Source organism: Lycium barbarum, chromosome 5, assembly GCF_019175385.1.
Source record: "Lycium barbarum isolate Lr01 chromosome 5, ASM1917538v2, whole genome shotgun sequence".
Taxonomy (NCBI): Eukaryota; Viridiplantae; Streptophyta; class Magnoliopsida; order Solanales; family Solanaceae; genus Lycium; species Lycium barbarum.
This window is the reverse complement of record NC_083341.1, coordinates 50244772-50268069: the sequence shown is the minus strand read 5'-3', so window position 1 is coordinate 50268069 and position 23298 is coordinate 50244772. Positions and strand designations below refer to the sequence as shown.

The following is a 23298-nucleotide window of genomic DNA, read 5'->3' as shown; positions in this document are numbered from 1 at the left end:
ACCACTTCTAGTGGTAATGGCAAACACATTGTTCGGATTTGGGATGGTGTCACTTGGAAGTCCTCCCTTTTTCGGAGGGTGCCGCTCTCTAGAAATATCCCTCATCTGCGACTCAAGCTTCTGAATAGCCGCTGTATGAGAGCCCACTGTTTCTGTCAACCCGGAAAAAGTCCTCTCCCTTTTGGTGGTATATAAGGATTGGAACTCTTGTTCCCAAAATTGTTGCTGTTGTTGTAGCTCCCTTGGTTCGCACCACCATAGTTATTGTTGTAGTTCCCAGAGTTGTTGTAAGCACCTTGACCTTGCTGAGGTCTCCATTGATTCTGATTCTGATTCTGATAGCCACCTTGGTAATTCTGTCGCTGATAACCCCCTTGAGAGTTATTAACATAGTTAGCATCTTCAACCTGCATAGGTGGCCCTTCAAGGAACTGACCATCTGGAGCATGGTACATCCCTTTTGCAAAACTACATCTTCCTCACAAACATTTACCTTCTTGATTTGAGACTCATCAAACTTCTTCGTCAGCAAGGAGATATTTGTTGCAAGTTCTGCCAATGTTTGCTGGGTATCCTGATTCTCCTTCACTATATTCTGGAGCATAGCACTACCATATGGTACCACATCAGCGTTGTTCGAGTGCCAAGACTGATTATGAGTTGTCAGCTTGTTGAGTATTATGGTCACTCGTCGGAAGGTCTTGTTCATAAAACACCCATCAGCCGCATTGTTGGCCACTGACTTTGTCACTGGATCTAACCCTCGGTAGAACTTCTCCATCAATATATTTTCCGGAAAACCATGATTTGGGATCTTCTGTAGATATTCTTTGAACCTCTCCCAGGCTTCATATAGTTGTTCCCCCGGTCGCTGCTTGAATTCATATATCTTGTCTTGAATCTCAGCCTTCTTACTAGGGGGATACCACTTTTTAAGAAACACAACAACCATCTCTGCCCATGAAGTAATTGAATTTCGGGGCAGCTTCTCGAACCATGTTCTAGCCTCTCCAGCTAAGGAATACTTGAATAGCCTCAACCGAATAGCATCTTGTGGAACATTGTTCTGGACGTGATTAGCACACACATCCACAAAATTTTGCAAATGACGTTGAGGGTCATTCTCGGTAGAGTTCCAAAAGTACCCCTCAAGTTTCAGCAGCTGATAAAGAGATGAGTCAATTTTCACAGTAGCTGCTCCAACTCGAGGTTGAACAATGGCAGATGCATAGTCATCCTCTTGAACCAGTTCAGCAAAAATATTCTCATCATCAGATTCATCCGTTTGATTATTCAACCGATTCACCTGATTACCCGCACGCTGATTCTGCTGATTTTGATTCATGATCACCTGGTTTACACAGAGTAGCAAACAAGGTGTGATGGAATAAGCAAAAGACTTTAATCAAAGCAAACACTATTTAGTAATTTCAAAACCGTATTCCCCAGCAACGGCGCCAAAATTTGATACGCTCAAATTACATCTATTAATGGCATAGCGCGGAAGTTGTCAAATATAGTAACCCAACGAGGTTGGGGTCGAATCCCACAGGGAATATGGTGTGAAAAGGGTACTAAAATCGTAGATGGTAAGTTCTAGGTCTAATGGCTTAATCCGATAAGTTGTGTAAAAGTTGGTTTTTCTATGACTAGTTGCTAAATTATTGCTTTGGTGAATACTTATGGTAAAAGAAACTAAGGTTGTGTCCCCGTTAGATAGAGTGTAGGATCATGGGTATTGATCTTGATATACTTGTAATGGATCATTATATGAATGCATTTAATCTCTATGTGAATCTCTACTATTTCCCAATAAATAAAAATTATATCTTTCTATGATTTTCCCAAATATAAGAAAGTGATTATGAAGAACGATTAATCGTGCCAAGTAAATTCCTCTTATTCCTAAGTGAATTTATTAAACAAAGTTTAAAGCTTTGAGTTCTTGTTAATTATTCTTACAAACCCTAATTATTTTTCCAAATAAATTTAGGGTTTATGGCTTTAATCAATGTTTGCAACCATTAATTATGAATGAAGACTGAAGAATAACTAAACCCTAATAATCCATTATTTGTATATCAATCACAACCCAATCACAAAACACCCATCATTAGGTTCACAACCCTAGTAAGGGAATTTAGTTACTCATGACGAAGAACAAGGAATAAGAAATTGAAGAATTCATAAGTGCTTACTTTGGAATGAAAAAGGGATTGAGAATACTTGAATTGATGTTTGAATCTTCAAAAACTAGAGAGAATTTTATGTTCTAAGTCAAGAGACAAAAATATATTGAATGATGAATATTAAAACCCTACAATGACTATTTATAGGTTTTGAAATTATATAAGTTACAGATTTTGCACTTCAGTCCCGTCATGATGAAATACGATCCGTAAATCACTTTACGGACCATAAAGATGGTTTACGCCCTCGTCGTCTTCTCAGCTGTGTGGAACTCAACCTTCCAAAATACGGACCGTAAAGTGGTTTACGGTCCGTAAACTTCGTCGTCGTCTTTCACTTCGCTAATCTCAGACTTTCTGCCAGACGGTTGACTGCTAAATACGTGATGGAATACAGACCGTAAACTGGAATACAGTCCGTAAACCTAGCTCGTAAACCACCATCTTCTCAGTTTGACTTTCTGGTTCTGTTATCCTTAAACACGACCATGGAATACGGCCCGTATTGTAGAATACGGTCCGTAAACTTGAATTTACGACCATGATCTGCACTTCAACTGTGATCTTGCCAAATATGTTCCTTCACCTTAAAAACACTAACGAACACGTAAAATCACATTGACTTTCTTAACAACAAGTAAATCTTATAGCCGAAAAGTATCGATTGTGGCGTAAAAATCACGCCACATCAAATACCCAACTGATCTAACTCTCTTATGCTGACCCCTGTCATACTCTCTATCAGGTCGACGCCCTCTACGTCGATCCTCAACTCCCTGTGCATATGCCTGCACTCGAGCGATGTCTATACCGGGCTGAGAAGCCATTGCCATACAGCTATCAATCAAATAAAGATCCAGCCCCATCACGTAACGATGCACCCTATCAGCCATGTCAGCTACAATAGTGGGCGCGTACCTAGCCAGCGTATCAAATTCGAGACTATACTCTCGAACACTTCTGCCATCCTGTCTCAGGTGTAGGAATCTATCAACTCTGGCCCGCCTCATCTCCGGAGGCAGAAAATGGCCCAGAAAGGCCTCCACGAACTCGTCCCATACTGCTGGTGGAGCATCCTCACCCCTGGACAACTCCCAGGACTCATACCAATTAATCGCTACATCACGCAACCGATATGAGGCCAATTCAACCGACTCAGTCTCGGAAGCTTTAGTCACCCGCAACGTACGCAGCATCTGTCGAATAAAATCCTGTGGATCCTTTGCGGGCTTTTACCCATAAAACTCTGGGGGGTTACAAGTCAAGAAGTCACGGACCCTCAAACTATCGTGTCTGTCCGCATAATCACCTCCTGACCCGTGCCTGCAAGCCTGCCCCGACACCAACCTGGTCAATAACTGTACTGCGTCCCTCATGGCCCTATCCTCCGCCCCTGGCTGGGGAGCTGGAGGCTCGGGTGCTAGAACCCCAGGAGCTGGTGGTAGATCTGTCTCTTGATCTGCAGCTGCTGCTGCCCTAGGCTCCTCTGATAATGGTGGGGTAGCGGAGCTCACTGACTGGAGTCTAATCTCAGGCGCAGATTGGGCATAAGCCCTAGTAACCCTCCGGGTCCCACTGGTCTCTCCAACTACCGCCTTGCCCTTCTGGGCGGCTGTAGCCTTCTTTGGAGGCATCGCTGTAAACATAACAATCTGTTAGGGAACGATTATCCTGATAATACAGCTCTATCGCACGATCTAGAATAAGAAGGAAAGATGACATCCTAAATGTCCTGTAGCTTCCTGTTTATAGATGTGGTGCACAACACATCGATAAACAAGACTCTACTCGACACGGTCTGTAGACACTCCGAGGATTGAACCGCTCTGATACCACTTTTGTCACGACCCAACCCCGTAGGCCGTGACTAGTGCCCGATTTGGACACTCTTATTCCCTGTTAACTATGATCTTTTATAACCAACATATCATGAAGTTATTTGTATAAAAAGGCAGGCCGTTATTTTAAAGTTGTCACGATTATGTATGTCATAGGCACCTGTCTCCAGAGGAGTTACCATTTTCAACAACAACATATATATATATATATACGCAAGCCGACAAGGCAGCCACTACACGCAACATCCCAAACATATACATAAATCCAAGCCGACAAGACTGCCATTACGAATGGGTACGCCCCAAAACATAAGTCATATTCATACAACGCAACCACAACTATAAACAGACCCACACAGATGTCTACAGACCTCTAAGAGTAATGACAGTATCATGTGACGGGATAGGGCCCCGCCGTACCCCGAATAAACACAAACACATACAGCAAAAGGGAGTTATACCACAAGCTAGGCTCTGGGACAAAGGAGCACTCCAAAGTAGCTGAATAGCTATCCTAAGCTGGCGGATCTCCAAAACGAGCGTTTGTACCTGCAGGCATGTACTGAGCATGTAAAGCATGAAATGTAGTAATAGACTCATAAGGAGACAAAGTATGTAGGACCCAATGCAACAATCAGAAATTCATAAAACTTGTCTTTGGACATATTTCATCTGTATCATTCTCATATCAATATCGTTATAGAGTTTTGTAATCAAAGCTGCATAATCATTCTGTATATAACATATATATATAACGTGTCCCGGCCCTTTAATGAGGGACTCGGTAATTAAAATCATAGCATTATAAACATAAACATAGACGTGTCCCGGCCCTTTAATAAGGGACTCGGTAATAGGGAATATCCCCTCCTTATATATATATATATATATAACGTGTCTCGGCCCTCTAGTGAGGGACTCGGTGATTAATATAGTAAATATGCGCACGAGAACGTGTCATGGCCCAGGACTCAGTGAAGGATATAGCGGTAAGCACGAGCAGAATAATAAGCAACCACATATATGCAATTCATCTTTTGAGACTCAATAGATAAGCAACTAACCAGTTCTAAAGTATTGGGATAATAATCATATTCAATTCTTTTCAACTCTCATTATAAGTTATAGCAAGGAACGTTTCAGCTTTCATGTACATGTATCAATTTCCATGATGTAGTTTTTGAAATTCAAGTATGCTTCTGTTCATGCCATTCTTTTAAAAGTAAGAACTTCTATACATCATTCATTAGTCAATCATGTAGTAGGCTCGTGACAATAGCATTAAGGAAATATAGAATCATCAGTCATGCATGGAACTAGAGAATATAATTTACCCCAAGGTTCATATCATTTCATACTTACGTCTTGGACATGCCAAAAGAAAGAAAGAATAGGCTTTACATACCTTTAGCGTTTAATCGTATTATAACTTGTACTTGCTGCCCAAAAACACTTATCCTATATCAAGATATCAAGAGCTACAATTAGTCTACAAAGAAAATTAATACGTATTTTGACGCTCACAATCCCTTTCTAACATTTAAACGACGTTTCGTTCGCATTCAAACCAACTAGTGCTACAAGCTAACATTGCTAATCATTCTTTCATATATCAATCCAAACTTGTTTAACATGACTTAGGGGATTTTGGACAGCTTGCACATCATTCAAATCAGTCCCAAACTCACGGCCACACAGCACATACCACAATACCATTTTCACTTAGCAATTTTCCAGTTTTAACTTACAACGACAACAACACGTTTAATAACATTACTTTCACAATTCTTGGAACTGTTTTAGCATCATTTTTATTCTTACAACAGCCCACAAATCATTTCAATTTCAACTTGAATCATTGCACTTCACTTCCACTAAACGTTCACAACAATAATCAACATTCAACATACACTAATTCACTTCTAGCCTCAAAACAGTCCACGGTTTTGGACTGCTTGTATACTTCAACATGATTCGTTTCTTTAACACCTCCATTCACATATTCAACATGCATACAATACACCATAATGTCCATAACAACAACAATCAAAATATGACACAAAACAGTCCATAAATTCCCCTAAAACAGTCCCCCTACACGGCTTCAACACAACTACAACAACTTCATGATTTTCATCCATTTATCCATACTACAACACATTCAATCCACTTCCAATACATGTACAAGAAGATTAAACATGATTCCATTAAAGCCTACAACACACGGCTCATTTAAATTTTAAGAAAAACAGTCCAATACCAACATACAATATCATAAACCAACTTCTACAATCTTTGTTCATTTACATATGTTGACACACATTCAATTCATCAACAATACATGCAAAAATGAAACCAACCATGGCTTTACCAAGCTCACGGCTCACCCCTTACTTCAACCACAACAACAATCCAATCAACAACATGCATGAATTATACATTCAAATCATCATGCAACACAAGAACAATGATCATTCTTACCTTGTAACTACACTTCAATCGGCTAGCCTTCACTTTCACTTCATGAATTTTAACACTTGTTCTTGCTATATAAATGGATGCTACACGTTAATATACCTTCAATGGAGTTGGATTGCTTAGGAAAAATTAAATTTTTCGGAGCAAATTTGGAACCGTCACTCTCGGCTAGCTCTAGGCCGAGAGTTTCCCTTTCTCTCTCTATGTGTTCTTAACTTGTAATTGTTGAAATGATGTAGTGAGTTGTGGAGTGAATCAGATTTTTTACCTTATATATGGGTTACAAGGTTTGGACAAGTGTCCCACTCAAGTTTTTGGGTCAAGAATCTTTGACCATTGCACTCAACTACACGGCCAAACATGGTTTAAAATAATGGACTGATTTTTGTTCCCAATCCCACTAATAATCTAATCATGATTAATTTAATCCCAATTTCCCATTAATATTTCCATGCCAACGAAATTTGTAGGTAATTTGTGACTTGAAACGAAACCGGAAGTTAAAGTCTCTACTTCGTATCTTGAGATAGTCTTGTCTTTAACTTGTCGCGTTTATTTTAAAATGTCCCAATGTATGAAAATATAGGTTATAACAAGGTTCTTCCGATATGTTCATGACGTCGGATGGCGGTCACGTCTAGGGTGGGTTTTTGGGCGTGACAACAAGCAAATATGTTAGATTTGTAAAATCAACTCACAATCGCTCAAGTATGCGAACCTTTACTTGCCTCACAAATTGGTTCGGCCAAAGATTGTGTTCTTGTAATGTCGATTAGTCACAAGGGATCAAATGCTACTCTTCGTGGGAGTAGATTCTTGTAAGACTAAGAAGGACGGACGAATCAATTTAATCTAGCGGACTTGAATCAAGAAGTTTCAATGAGATTAATAGAAAATGTCACACCCTAATCTTGATAGGGCGTGATGGGCACCCTACCCCATACTCAGAGTCGAGCGAACCCCATTAGTTCTCGTTATGTTCATAACCTCACTGGACTCTTAAGTTACGAAATGAAATGCATAATAAAAACTTGTCAAAAACCATTCTTTTCGTCGTTCTCAAGTCAAGAAAAATCTGTAATCATATGGAATTTGTAACATAATGCATAATGGTACGTCGGCTTGCAGAGACGCTTACAAGACTGACATCCTATATACATGACTCCGTCTGCAAAGTCTCTAACATCAATCAAGATACCATAACATGGATAATCTTACTCGGCGACACTCCGGAAGGAAATGGAGCTCGCCAATCTAGCTGGTACATCTCCTGGCAATGTCCTCTACTCATCTGTATACACCTGCGTGGCATGAAACGCAGCCCCCGAAGAAAAGGGGTCAGTACGGAATATGTACTGAGCATGTAAGGCATGAAATGCAATTAGGTAGATCATAACTGAAATAGAGATTCCAGGAGACAAAAATGGTAATCAAGAAATCGTTGTACCTGTGCATTACGAAACAAAATCATGCATACCATTATCATATTCCGTACCCGGCCCATTATGGGACTCGGTGGATAAAATCGTGTCATCATGTCAGCATGCTATCATATCATCATGTATATATATATACCGTACCCGACCCTCTAGTGAGGGACTCGGTGAATAAAGTCATTGTCACACCCCAATCTTACTTGGGTGTGATGGGCACCCGACCCCATATATGGAGCCGAGCGAATCCGCTGACTCTTATTACGTACATAATCTTTTGAACCCCTAACTCAAGTACACATAATAAAACTTACTGAAATATTCTTTTTGTTGCTTTCAAATCAAATAAAGTTTGTAACTGTGTAAAATTTATATCATAATACAAACTGACACCCGATACCTACGACTCTGTCTACAAAGTCTCTAATATCAATCCAGAAATCCTAGCATACAAGCTCTGACTCGGCAGCACTCCCAGGAACAAGTGGGGTCTACCAACTTCGCTGGAACCCCTTCTATACTAGCTTCCGCTCGTCTGGGTGTACCTGCGCGGCATGAAACGCAGCCCCCGAAGAAGAGGGGTCAGTACGAACAATGTACTGAGTATGTAAGGCATGAATAGTAACATAGTAAGAGATGAACATACGAATACTAACTGTATGGAAATATAGAATATACCATAAGGTAAAGAAGTAACCTGTACATGTGAGTGCCCCAGAGGGCGGATGCCATGCATGCTTATCTGGTCATATCATATCATATCATATCATATCATAGCGCCGAACAACGTCGGCTCGCCCACATAGCGCCGAAATACGTCGGCTCGCCCATATATCCCGCGTCCGGGATGATATAACGCCAGCTGACCAGGTGGCAATGCGTCTATAGCGCAACATATGTCCCTTCCCCTCCATATCTCCCTCCTTCCCCTTATGTACATGTACATACACATATACATATACATATATAGCATGCATGAGAGCCCAAAGAAAGTCATGTATCCATCGGAGTGACGTAAGGTCGGTAACCCCCGATTATATTATGGAATAGTCATGGGCGCCATGTCCCACCTTGAAGGAACTAGTATTATAAGGCGAGACTATCAATGAAGAGTGTCATCATGAGAAAACATAAAATAGGATCATAAGGCATCGTTTCATTTACTTGGAACCTTTAAAGTAGTCATTATCTATAATAGAGTTGAGATGTCAAGAAATAGTTTAGCATTTTCATATTGTCATATTCATGGTAGGAACATATCGTCAACATATCTATCATAGATATTTTCTCATATTTGACTTCATCGTTGTCATTATAAGATCATATTCATCATCTTAGTCATAAGAGCTTCCTATCTCTTAAAACTTGGTTTTCGAAAAATATGGACATTTTGAAAAAAAAAACAATTATGAACTATTAGGAAAAAAACTTATACCTTGGAGTCATAGACTTATAGCTTTTGCAAGTAAAGAAGATATAAAAAAACATTTGAGACATTACGACTTGGGGATCATGCCTTTGGAAGAAAAGAGACGAGCCTTACATACCTGTGCCGCACCTTACTAGCTACGCTTATTCGTCCAACTTGTTAGTCTACATGCAAGAAGATTGACATTATCGTTAGAGTCATCGACATATACTTGTCTTAACCTTTCAAGTTCATTCACTTATGATCTGCCGAAATTTCGGCAGCACCTCCCCTGTAAATACACCATCCCCGAGATTCTAACTCGGCCAAATTTTAATCAACAACAATCCGGGAATTCAACCCGGCCAAACTATCAACAACAATACCAACAAGTATTCTAGCAACACTTCGACATTCAATTCTATTCAATTCAATTCACATAACTTTTAGAACGATTTAATTAACATACTACTCCATCCAACACCTTCCAAATTTAATGAAACCAATGACAGCCCATTTCCTTTCCTTCCAAACTCATGAACTACACACTAACAACATCATATTAACAACACCACACTAACAACATTACCTTCCATGCATGCAAGAACATTATATTCAATTTACATAAACTTCTAAAACAAGTTTCCAACAATTACCACTTAAACTAAAATTATTAAGCTTCCATTTTCCACCATAGATTTCATTACAACAATAACCAATATACTAAATAAAATTGACTCATTCTCTTCCATATTACACCACCACCACAAGACCACACTACCATTTATATACAGGGCCACAACATGTTCAAAACAGCCCATAAACACAATAGCTTCAACACAACACTTTATGACCCTTTCTCCATAACTATGTTCGTTTTTAACGCTTGCTAGACCTTCAAATAAACTCAACACAAGAGATGAGATGAATAAATACCTTATACTTGAAGAAACTTAGCCACATCAATTTTCTCCAACGCCACACTTGAGTAGAAGCAAGAACAATCACCTTTCACGGACTAGTTTGGCGAAATCTTGTTAAATTCTTGATTTATCCGACTATAATATTTGGGAGAAGTTTTGAGAGACTTCTAGGACTGTTTGGTATGTTAATATGCTGAAAACAAACGGGTTGATGGGGGTATTTATAGCCCCTTGGGTCGGTTCCACCGACTTCTCTATGTGGGGCCCGCGGAACCCTTTTTGACAGCTTGAGGTCTTGCTCTTAAAATGGCCATAACTTTTGATCCCGACATCGTGTGAGGGACCACGACATACCGTTGGAAAGCTAATTCAATTATCTACAACTTTTATTTCTGGGGGTGTTCCCAAATTCCGAACGTATAGTAGCGTTTGTGCCCCTCCAAGTCAGGTCATCCGAAAACGTATCCTTAAATCATCATTTTGGAGGGCTTACGTCCATATTTGACTTAAGGGTCCTTCTTTGGACTTGCTCAACTTCACATGTACTACTCATATATCTCTTAATATGTCCTTTATAAAATTCCGACATGTGGGCCCCACCTTAACTTATGGTTACGAGGGCTATCATCAAGTAACTTGTTAACCGATTTACCCCATACCATCTCCAAATGTCATATATATACATTCTTGTACTCATGTAATATAATATTTATCCCTAATCCTTGTGTAACTTTTCTCTCCCTTGAGCTCATACTAAGTCGTCGACAGTCTTGGTAACGCAAAAGTTTTCGGGGTGTAACATCCTCCCCCCCTTTAGAACATTCGTCCTCGAATGTTCAACTGATCTTATGGGGTCTTATAATACTTCCGGGGGGGGGGGGGTCCCTTCCATAGTTGTCCTTTCCTTCATGACCACTCCTTACCTTTCACCCTATTTCCTTTATAATCGAACTTCTTGGTCTTTGCATGAATCCTCATTCCATGTCATAGGTTACCTAATTCACTGTGCTAACTCATTATCCTTGTTCTTCCCAGACCGTCTCTTCTTTGTTACTGTTTCGGCGCCACACCTTATCGGAAGCCATGCCTTCGGTACGCGATTCTCACTTGACGATCCAATATGGCCACAGGGTGTTCCTTGCTCTCATTTTGTCTACATTTCCATCCACTATTCATCTTTCACTTGCTTAATTCGCTTGTTCGTAATTCTTCCTTAATTGCGCGTTTGTGCCATAGCTGTGTGTCCATATCTCTCAAGCGTGCTGCTACTTTTGTTCTCAGCACAGAATCCTTACAACTTTCACTCTCCCTATCCTAATCACTATTCCTTTAGCCCCACTTGTTGAAGTCAGTTCTGCAACCTCATACACTCATCTCCTATTTCCTTTTGCCACACTCTATCTCTTTTTACATGCCTACTTTTAGTTCTTACCCAAATAGTCTCGCGCTTTGCCTGTAGTTTCTTTCGGGAGCTTCACTTACTGAGGTTTATTACCTTTCACCTCCTTCCGACACTTTGATCTCTTTATTTTCCAAATATCGTTATACTAGAATTTCCAATCTTAACCTATAGTAAGATAATAGCAGCTTACTTTGCAACACTTGTACCATTTATTCTTGCCGTCCCTCTATCTTCGGTACCCTTACTCGGTTGATGCCTCTTATACCGTAGCTTCGGTTGTTGGAACTCACATATCCTCCGATACAATCATACGTGGGATATCCTACACATTCGTATATATATGTATATATATATACTATCAACTAGCCACAAAATACCTCCAATCACTGTTCAAGCCTATCCTAATTCCAAAGCTGTAATGCACTTTATGTCTCTTCACCGATCTAGTTTGCCTCGTCCTACGCGTCTTCCTATGGTCTCCAACCATCCCGTATATCCTAGTTTTCATTAGACTACCCTAGCTTTTCATTTGTCTCTTATGTCTCAATCTATAGAATTTCTTGCCAACTTCCCAGGGGGTCACCCATCATAGAATTGCTCCCACCTGAGCACGCTTAACCCAAAAACTTCACTAGAATTCGGTGCCTTAATGCCGATATTTTCGCGTCCGCTTCCTCACATGACCTTTATTACATATTCTGGAGCAAGTAGAAGTCTTACAGATTCCGGGACATTTTCGTAACACGTCCTTTCTTTTATAATTACTATTTTGCCCTTCTCGATTTCCAATGTTCACCTTCCGCCTGTGTGTATGTCTACCTCCTATCCTGCACTTCCAGATTCCCGATAGTAGTGATGCACCTTCATCGCCACGCCAGACCCATAGGTCCTCTAGAACAACACATCCCATTTATTGTCTGTTTACGGCATTCCCTTTCCGCGTCTCCTTCTATTAAGTGTATCCATTCTAGTAAAACCTCTTCTACCACTCCTACTATTCAAAATCTGTACGTAGCAAATATCGACAATACTTCACAAAACATATGGCTATATGACATATTCCAGCCATCTAGAACTTCCAGTTCCAAGTAACAGAACAGATATCCAGACTTACCTTTGTGACTTGCCATATCGTCACTCGCCTTTTTCCGTCGCTACTAGGCGTCTGCGAAAATCAACGATTAGTATCAGGAATCTTATTTCCTATGACTTGGTTCTATCGCACGATCTAAGACAGAAAGAAGGTCAACAATCCCTAGATGCCCCGCAACCTCCTACTTATAAGTGTGGCCGGCTTCACACCCATAAACAGGACTCTACTGGACACGACTTTGCAGACAACCCTTAGACCGACCAGCTCTGATACCACTTTGTCACACCCCAATCTTACTAGGGTGTGATGGGCACTCGACCCCATATCCGGAGCCGAGCGAACCCGCTGACTCTTATTACGTACACAATCTTTTGAACCCCTAACTCAAGTACACATAATAAAGCTTACTGAAATATTCTTTTTGTTTCTTTCAAATCAAATAAAGTCTGTAACTGTGTAAAATTTATATCATAATACAAACTGACTCCCGATACCCACGACTCTATCTGCTAAGTCTCTAATATCAATCCAGAAATTCTAGCATATAATCTCTGACTCGGCAGCACTCCCAGGAACAAGTGGGGTCTACCAACTTCGCTGGAACCTCTTCTATACTAGCTTCCGCTCGTCTGGGTGTACCTGCGCGGCATGAAACGCAGCCCCCGAAGAAGAGGGGTCAGTACGAACAATGTACTGAGTATGTAAGGCATGAATAGTAACATAGTAAGAGATGAACATACGAATATTAACTGTATGGAAATATAGAATATACCATAAGGTAAAGAAGTAACCTGTACATGTGAGTGCCCCAGAGGGCGGATGCCATGCATGCTTATCTGGTCATATCATATCATATCATACAATATCATATCATATCATATCATATCATAGCGCCGAACAACGTCGGCTCGCCCACATAGCGCCGAAATACGTCGGCTCGCCCATATATCCCGCGTCCGGGATGATATAACGCCAGCTGACCAGGTGGCAATGCGTCTATAGTGCAACATATGTCCCTTCCCCTCCATATCTCCCTCCCTCCCCCCATGTACATGTACATATACATATACATATACATATATAGAAAGCATGAGAGCCCAAAGAAAGTCATGTATCCATCGGAGTGACGTAAGGTCGGTAACCCCCGATTATATTATGGAATAGTAATGGGCGCCATGTCCCACCTTTAAGGAACTAGTATTATAAGGCGAGACTATCAATGAATAATGTCATCATGAGAAAACATAAAATAGGATCATAAGGCATCGTTTCATTTACTTGGAACCTTTAAAGTAGTCATGATCCATAATAGAGTTGAGATGTCAAGAAATAGTTTAGCATTTTCATATTGTCATATTCATGGTAGGAACATATTGTCAACATATCTATCATAGACATTTTCTCATATTTGACTTCATCGTTGTCATTATAAGATCATATTCATCATCTTAGTCATAAGAACTTCCTATCTCTTAAAACTTGGTTTTCGGAAAATATGGACATTTTGAAAAAAAACAATTATGAACTATTAGGAAAAAAACTTATACCTTGGAGTCATAGACTTATAGCTTTTGCAAGTAAAGAAGATATAAAAAACCATTTGAGACATTACGACTTGGGGATCATGCCTTTGGAAGAAAAGAGACGAGCCTTACATACCTGTGCCGCGCCTTACTAGCTACGCTTATTCGTCCAACTTGTTAGTCTACATGCAAGAAGATTGACATTATCGTTAGAGTCATCGACATATACTTGTCTTAACCTTTCAAGTTCATTCACTTATGATCTGCTGAAATTTCGGCAGCACCTCTCCTGTAAATACACCATCCCCGAGATTCTAACTCGACCAAATTTTAATCAACAACAATCCGGGAATTCAACCCGGCCAAACTATCAACAACAATACCAACAAGTATTCTAGCAACACTTCGACATTCAATTCTATTCAATTCAATTCACATAACTTTTAGAACGATTTAATTAACATACTACTCCATCCAACACCTTCCAAATTTAACGAAACCAATGACAACCCATTTCCTTTCCTTCCAAACTCATGAACTACACACTAACAACATCATATTAACAACACCACACTAACAACATTACCTTCCATGCATGCAAGAACATTATATTCAATTTACATAAACTTCTAAAACAAGTTTCCAACAATTACCACTTAAACTAAAATTATTAAGCTTCCATTTTCCACCATAGATTTCATTACAACAATAACCAATATACTAAATAAAATTGACTCATTCTCTTCCATATTACACCACCACCACAGGACCACACTACCATTTATATACACGGCCACAACATGTTCAAAACAGCCCATAAACACAATAGCTTCAACACAACACTTTATGACCCTTTCTCCATAACTATTTTCGTTTTTAACGCTTGCTAGACCTTCAAATAAACTCAGCACAAGAGATGAGATGAATAAATACCTTATACTTGAAGAACCTTAGCCACATCAATTTTCTCCAACGCCACACTTGAGTAGAAGCAAGAACAATCACCTTTCACGGACTAGTTTGGCGAAATCTTGTTAAATTTTTTATTTGTCCGACTATAATATTTGGGAGAAGTTTTGAGAGACTTCTAGGACTGTTTGGTATGTTAATATGCTGAAAACAAACGGGTTGATGGGGTATTTATAGCCCCTTGGGTCGGTTCCACCGACTTCTCTATGTGGGGCCCGCGGAACCATTTTTGACAGCTTGAGGTCTTGCTCTTAAAATGGCCATAACTTTTGATCCCGACATCGTGTGAGGGACCACGACATACCGTTGGAAAGCTAATTCAATTATCTACAACTTTTATTTCTGGGGGTGTTCCCAAATTCCGAACGTATAGTAGCGTTTGTGCCCCTCCAAGTTAGGTCATCCGAAAACGTATCCTTAAATCATCATTTTGGAGGGCTTACGTCCATATTTGACTTAAGGGTCCTTCTTTGGACTTGCTCAACTTCACATGTACTACTCATATATCTCTTAATATGTCCTTTATAAAATTCCAACATGTGGGTCCCACCTTAACTTATGGTTACGAGGGCTATCATCAAGTAACTTGTTAATCGATTTACCCCATACCATCTCCAAATGTCATATATATACATTCTTGTACTCATGTAATATAATCTTTATCCCTAATCCTTGTGTAACTTTTCTCTCCCTTGAGCTCATACTAAGTCGTCGACAGTCTTGGTAACGCAAAATTTTTCGGGGTGTAACAGTCATCATATGCCCTCCTGACCGCCAAAACATATCATCATCTCATCATATCTTCATATCATCATCTCATCATATCATCATGTCATCATATATATATATATATATATATATATATATATATATATATATATATCGTACCCGGCCCTCTAGTGAGGGACTCGTTGAATAATGCAGTGACACTGTGCGCGATAACATACCCGGCCCGGGACTCGGTGAAAGAAGTAATGACAACATGCACGAGCAGAGTAGTGAGAAACCATATGCATATAAATCAATTTTTTTAGGACTCAATAGGTAAGTACACTAATCGACACTTGAAGGATCATAAACACGTTTCGAGTCAATCCGAGTTAGTATAAGAAAGTTATGGACGTTATCCATTACAGAAACCTCTATGAACGTGTCAGAACAATCCGAGACCGCCTATGAAAGTTAGGAACATTAATCCTTATAGAACCCTTCTTGGAATAGGGACTCTTTATTCTTTGCTCGTTATTCAATCGTATAATAAGCTCGACTATATTAAATATGCTCATGTCAAGAAGTGAATAAGAATCATAAACAAGCTCGGAATTAAAGAATAGAGTTACCCCAAGGTGCGTGTCATACCTTACTTAGCTCTAGGACATACCAAAAGAAAGAAAGGGTAAGCCTTACATACCTGTTCCACCTCCTATTAGCTACGCTTATTTGTCCAAGATCGCTAGTCTACATTCAAGAGGATTTACACAATCATTAGACTCATCGTTATACACTTGTCTTAGTCCTTCAAATAAATTCATTTATAATCTGCCGAAATTTCGGCAGGATTTCCCTTGTTTATATGCCTAGCCCAAAATTACAATTCAGCAACCAACAACATCAAAAAAAGTACCAAGAGTAATAACATCATTTCCAACACAACATATGCCATAAAGCAGCCCACACACCATTTTCCCATTTTCTCAACCAACCAATTTGCGATACGACTAATTAATAACTTTATTTCTGTAAAGAAGCCGAAATTAATACCAACAACATCGATAACAACATCTTAAAAATCCTACAAAATAAATACATATATTTTTATCCAAATTTCTCTTCAAGCCTAAATCCATAATTCGACAACACCAACAACCGAATTTATCACACTATTCTCTCCGTTCTAATCCGTTAAAACTATGAATAAACTTGTTAACAATGAAAAGGAGCCTTAATCTTACCTCAAGTGTACAGCCACCACGTCCACCCTCTTCTTCTTAGTTGAGTTTTAGCTCATGTTGAAGGCAACGCGACGTACGACACTTTTCTCTTCATGGGCTTCGGAATTCGGGGCTCAAATTTTGGTCAAAATTGATTTTTCTCTCTAGGCTCTCCTCTCTCTTTTTCTCCAGAATTTTCTGGTGTTTTGGTATGAAAAATGAGGAGATAAAGCTGATATTTCACTTAAAAAGGTGTGGGTAATGGGCCTGACCCGGTTGGGCTGGGGTTGGGCCTCGCCCACTGACCTTTCTGCCTTAAAACGTCCATAGCTCCTTATCCCGATGTCGCCTGTGAACCCACGACCTATGGTTGGAAATCTATTTGAATTATATACAACGTTCATTCTGGGAGTTTTCCCAAATTCCAAACTTATCATACCGGTTTGGCCCCTCGAAGTCAGATCACCCAAAAACGTTTTCTTAAATTGTCCTTTTGGAGGGCTCACACTCATTTTCGGCTTATGGGTCCTTCTTAGGACTTGCTCAACTTCACATGTACTACCCATATATCTCTTCATATGTCCTTTATAAAATCCCGACATGTGGGCCCCAGATTAACTTATGGTTACGAGGGCTATTATCAGGTAACTTGTTAACTGATTTATTCCATACGATCTCCAAATATCACATGTATACTCTTATACGCAGATAATACAATCTTCTTCCCTAATTCTTGTATAACTCTGCTCTCCCTTGAGCTCGTACTAAGCCGTCAACAGTCTTGGTAACGCAAACTTTCCGGGGTGTAACAGAAAAGAACGAAGAAATTGGTACGAAAAGAATTACAGACTCAAGAACTAGTTAACAACCAAGTAAGGATCAATTACTAGTTGTTAATTAGTTAGAAGAATCAAAGAAATGATGTTAGGAAAGAAACAAACCAAGTTGAAGACTTAGAAAAAATTCAGAGTTGTGCTTTCCTTCCGCATTGTGGACCAAAAGCGAAGTGAACAGTTCTCTTAATCTGGTTAGAACTTTGCTGACATGGCAAGTTTTTTTTTTCAAATCCTTGAAATTTTGGACTTGATTTTTCTGATTTGGTGACTTGTCTTGGGCCCACACAACCTAATTTTTTTTCTTTTTGGCCCAACAAACACTTTCCTACACTTGACCTAAATGTTTTTGGATCAAACAAGCTTTTTGGTCATCTTCTTCCAATGAAGATATGAATGTCTTCAAGAACTCAAAGAACATTCAAAAATCCAAACATTCTTAATTCACCTGCAAATCCCTCCAAAATCTAGATCTAAGGTCTCCTTGTTGTAGAGAGCAAAATCCAATAACCCTTAACCTCCAATTTCCACCTAATCAACATGACCTATCAACTTGTTCTTCAAGTTTTTTTTTCAAAGGTTCAAATTCAAAAATGGTAGACCCTTCAATCCTTTGCCAATTTCCTCCAAATTTCGGATTCCTACCATCCTTTACTAGAAGAAGAAAGCCCAATAACTTTCAATCTCAAATTTTCCTTTCTTCTACAAGACCCACTTTGAGTTCTTAGACCTTCAAACCACTTTAATGGTGAATGACTCAAAATGACTCGAAATTGAAGATTTAGACTCTAGAAACACTAGGAAACTCTAATCTAAAACTAGATTCAACAAAATCAACAAGAAATTCGCGGATATTTTTTTAATTTTTTTGTTTTTAGGAGTCAAAATCCAAGACTAGATTTGTGGAAACAAATCTATTCCAAGCTCTGATACCAATTGATGCAAGAATGGAAACGAAAACAATAATGGAATGCAAGAAATTAAAAGAGATAGATAATTTGACACAACTTAGACTCTACTTAGCAACCAAAGTTATGGAAAACTAAGACCTCTAAATTTAAGAACAAGAAGCAACCAAATTCTTAGGAAAACCAAGAGGGTTTAATTACCCTAATGACCCATCCTCTCACAAGGTTCACAATCAATAGCCAAAACAAGCTCTCACTCTCAAGGGTCTTACAATATCCAAATATCAATAATAATAATCAAAATAGTCTAACCCTAGGAAAATGTTTACTTCTACTACTTATCCTAGGATAATAAAAAAGACAAGCTAGCTATTACAAATATACCCTTATTAAACCAAGGGCCTTGTTTTTTTTGTCTTCCTTGGAAATGAATAAGGAAGACAAGCTTGCTAATACAAATATACCCTGAATGAAGCAAGGGCCTTGTTTGGTTGGTCTTCCATGGAAATGAAACTCGAAAAGGCTTGCATTTAAGTATTAGCCTTTTTACCTGTATGGCCATCTTCATCACTCTTCTCCATTCCATCATCCCAAGTAATCTTCCACAATTGGGATCCTTGGTATGGCGCTAATGCATGCTCACGAGCGCTTATCTTCATGTACAAACCTTGTGATGTTTGGAGCTCCTTGACTTGATTCCCCATAGGTGATCTTGGGGCAACTAGTATTGCATCACCAGCCATCGGAAACGCCAAAAAGCAACTCCATTGGAATCAACCAACCCCAAAGTATGAAGAATCTCATAGCGAATTAAAAAAAACTAATACGCACCAAAGTTGTCACGACCCGACTAGGGGCCATGACGGGTACCCGGAGCTGGCTACCGAGCACCACTCATTAGACTAATCATCATACTCAACCTGAACATATATGATCTCCAAAGCAATAAATATCTACATACATAAGCCCTCACGACTGCAAAAATGATATACAAGAGTACAATGTAGTCATCATGGGACATCTACTACCCATACATACGTATTTACGAGCCGCTACTAGAGTACTAGACATAAAGACGGGACAGGACCCCGTCATGCCCAAATATACACACAAAATAATATATCAAAATGGCACCTCCGAAGTAATGGAGTGCTCCTGTAATTCTGTTGAGTAGCTCCTAAGAATCTGTGCCACCTCCCTATCTACCTATGGGCCTAAACACAGCGTCCAAAAGAAAGGACGTCAGTACGAATAAAGTACTGAGTATGTTAGGCATGAATAATACTAGAATTATAAAGAAATCATGAAACATGAGGTGAAGATATAACCTGCTCAACCTTTAAAAGAAAACACATGTTATGCATATCACATATACCATCATCGTTAACCCGCGTCCGGGTAACCATCGCACGCCGCCCACTAGTGGTGTCATGTCCGGCCCTCTAGGCACGGTGTAATCATAAGCAGCCCGCCTTAGCGGTGTCATGTCCGGCCATTCAGGCACGGTGTATTCATATGCAGCCCGCCTTCGCGGTGACATGTCCGGCCATCTAGGCGCGGCGTAGTCTCGTCATCATATACTTATCATAACGTATACATAAGGACTCAAGACAACTATAACTCTTTCGGGGTGACGTAAGGTCGAGGACCCCCGATTCCATTATGGAGTAATCATAAACATCATGTCTCGCCTTGAAGGAACTAACATTATAAGGTGGGTCTAGCAAAAATGAACAGTATCAAGAGATCATATGAGCATCATTAGCTTCATAGCAATATCATATCATGAGCTTTAGAATCTTTATACTTGGATTCATCATTATCATTATCATATTCGTAACATATCTCTTATATTTGTCTCATGAGAAGCTCTTTATAAACATTGGCCCATAGTTTCTGGAATCTAAGAAAGTCATGGAAAGATAAAAGAAGTCATGCCTTAGAAAAGAAGGGACTAGCCTTACATACCTTTACGTTTCGCTAACTTTATATCTTGAACAGTTCCCTCCAATATTCACGTTTCTACATTCAAGAGAGTTCGTACTAAAATTAGATAACCGAAACATACTTAAGCTTAGGCTAAAGCTAACGAAAATTTGGCAGCATTTCCTTTGTATCTACAAACTTTCTCCATATCATATAACAACTCCCTATCATCAATAACAACATTCGTAATATCATAATCCAGGACTTGACAAGTTCGACATTATCCAATTCCTAAAATTCCTTCCCAAAGTCATTCGTAACTATAGCTATAATATAACACCACACTCATCCTCATATAATGTTTCTCCCATATTCTTGATATCATTTATAACTTAATTATACTCCCAACATGGCAGGAATCATGATTCATGCGAAGCTACCACTCAAAAATACAACTATTCTCGTATTTGTAACCCATCTCCTACTTCCTTACATAATCCAAGTCTTTTAACCCCTCAATATTCTAAATAACTTGTAATGATCATAAAACTTACCTTTGATTGTGTAGAAATGGGTTTTTGATAGAAATGCTCCACCTGAAGAAAACCCTAGTTCCTCTTCCAATGAAATTCTTGACTTCTAGCAACCCTAGAGAGCTTCCTTACACTTGATTTCCTTGGATTAATGATATCGATCATTGATTTACCTTGAGTTCTTGTAAATGGAGTGTATGGAATATTCTAGAGGGTTAGAGAGAAGTGGAGAAGTGAGGAAAATGAAAATAATAACTTGGGGTGTTATATTTATAATTTGGAAAAATCTGACCCGTCGTGTATTCTACGGACACTTATACGGTCCGTATAAGTGACCGTGAAATTGCCCCGACAAAACTTCATTTCTTTAACCATTATACGATACCTTATACGGTCTGTATAAGTGATCGTATAACTCCGTCACTGATGGACCTTCACTGTAACGGTTATATAGACCATTATACGGATCGTATAATATTATACGAACCGTATAAATGGTCGTATAATCCACTTTCTCTCTGAACTTGTTCTCGTCGTTTCGTTTGATCTCCAATCCTTATGGAACCTTCTTAGCACTTATTTAACACTACATTAATGATCTAAGGGGCGTCATAACTCTTCCTCAAGGCATCATTAAGTCAACATTAGCTCGGTACTTTGTAAAACCTCTCCTAAACACAACGTATACTTCGCCTTTCTCAACGAACTCTCTTCTCTTGCCTCAAACGTCTTTGGAATCTTAATTAGAGCTGTTAACTACTACTTCTTACTTGTAAAAACATCATATACTTCTCACCCTGCGTTAGTCTATCTACTGAGCAACGATATTGAATTTTCCGAAGCCTAGCAAAAGTGTCTTAAAGAACTGGAGTAGCAATGAATCCAGTTGGTGCTTGGTGGGTCCAACCTCATCCGCCTGAACTTGCTCTTCCTCCATAATATCCTCTGGGTCTGGTGTCACATCTCTAGCCTGAGCCTGAGCAACAGCTAGTGCTCGACCCTAGCCGGTGTAGCAATGTACGCTCTAGCCCTATCTCGCCCTCTGCTGCGACTGATCGTGTCCTCACCCTCTGTGAGAAAGTGAAATAAGAAAACTCTTAGTGTGAAATAGAATCAAGTATGCACAATAAGTACTGTGAAGATAAGAGTTTTCCTAAATGTGCTATAGCCTCTTGAAGATAGGTACGGAGCTCAACGTACGGATCCTCAAGACTCTACTAGACATTGTTCTCGTACTTGTGAGACTAATGAACCTAAAGCTCTTATACCAATTTGTCACGACCCAATTTAATAAGCCGCGAAGGCACTAACTCCCATCAAGTTAGTAAGCAATCCACAACCGTTTAGAACACTTTAATAAGGAAATCAATGCGGAAAAGAAATTATATAAGTCAATTTTGAAGTCTTAATAAGTTGATAGTCATAAAAGCATAATAATGTCATGACCCAAACTGCCATGGCTGGCACCCACACAAACTCCTAGTGGGCGAACCAATACGCCTAACCATCTACTCATTCAATCCATTTTTAGTTAACCAATTCATAATAGTTAAACACAAGATAAATCAATAAATAGTCATGCCATAAAGTAATAACATAAGTATGGAAGTCCTAACTATTACAGCCCCAAAATTCGAAAGTCACCATACAAGGACTCTAATCCAAAACATGTCTAAGAAATGTATTCTATTTGAAATAACTAACTATTAATGTCCAGAATGGAAATAGGCATTAGGAAAAGAAGATCTTCGGGCGGCTTGGCATGGATAAAAGCTCACCCTCAATCGGTCAGCAAATGGCCTCAATGCTAGATATGAAGTTGGGTAGCAGTCTCTGGATCACAATCTACACTCAAAAGAATGCAATAAGGTAATATCAGTTAAAACACAATGTACCGGTAGATATCATAGG

General features: G+C 39.4%; 1 non-coding gene across 1 annotated transcript; it reads left to right on the top strand.

The window, feature by feature from the left end:
* Positions 1 to 797: 797 nt before the first annotated feature.
* On the top strand, positions 798 to 903 carry LOC132643019 (small nucleolar RNA R71). Its single transcript, XR_009583479.1, has one exon. It is a non-coding gene; the product is annotated as a small nucleolar RNA R71 (small nucleolar RNA).
* Positions 904 to 23298: the final 22395 nt, after the last annotated feature.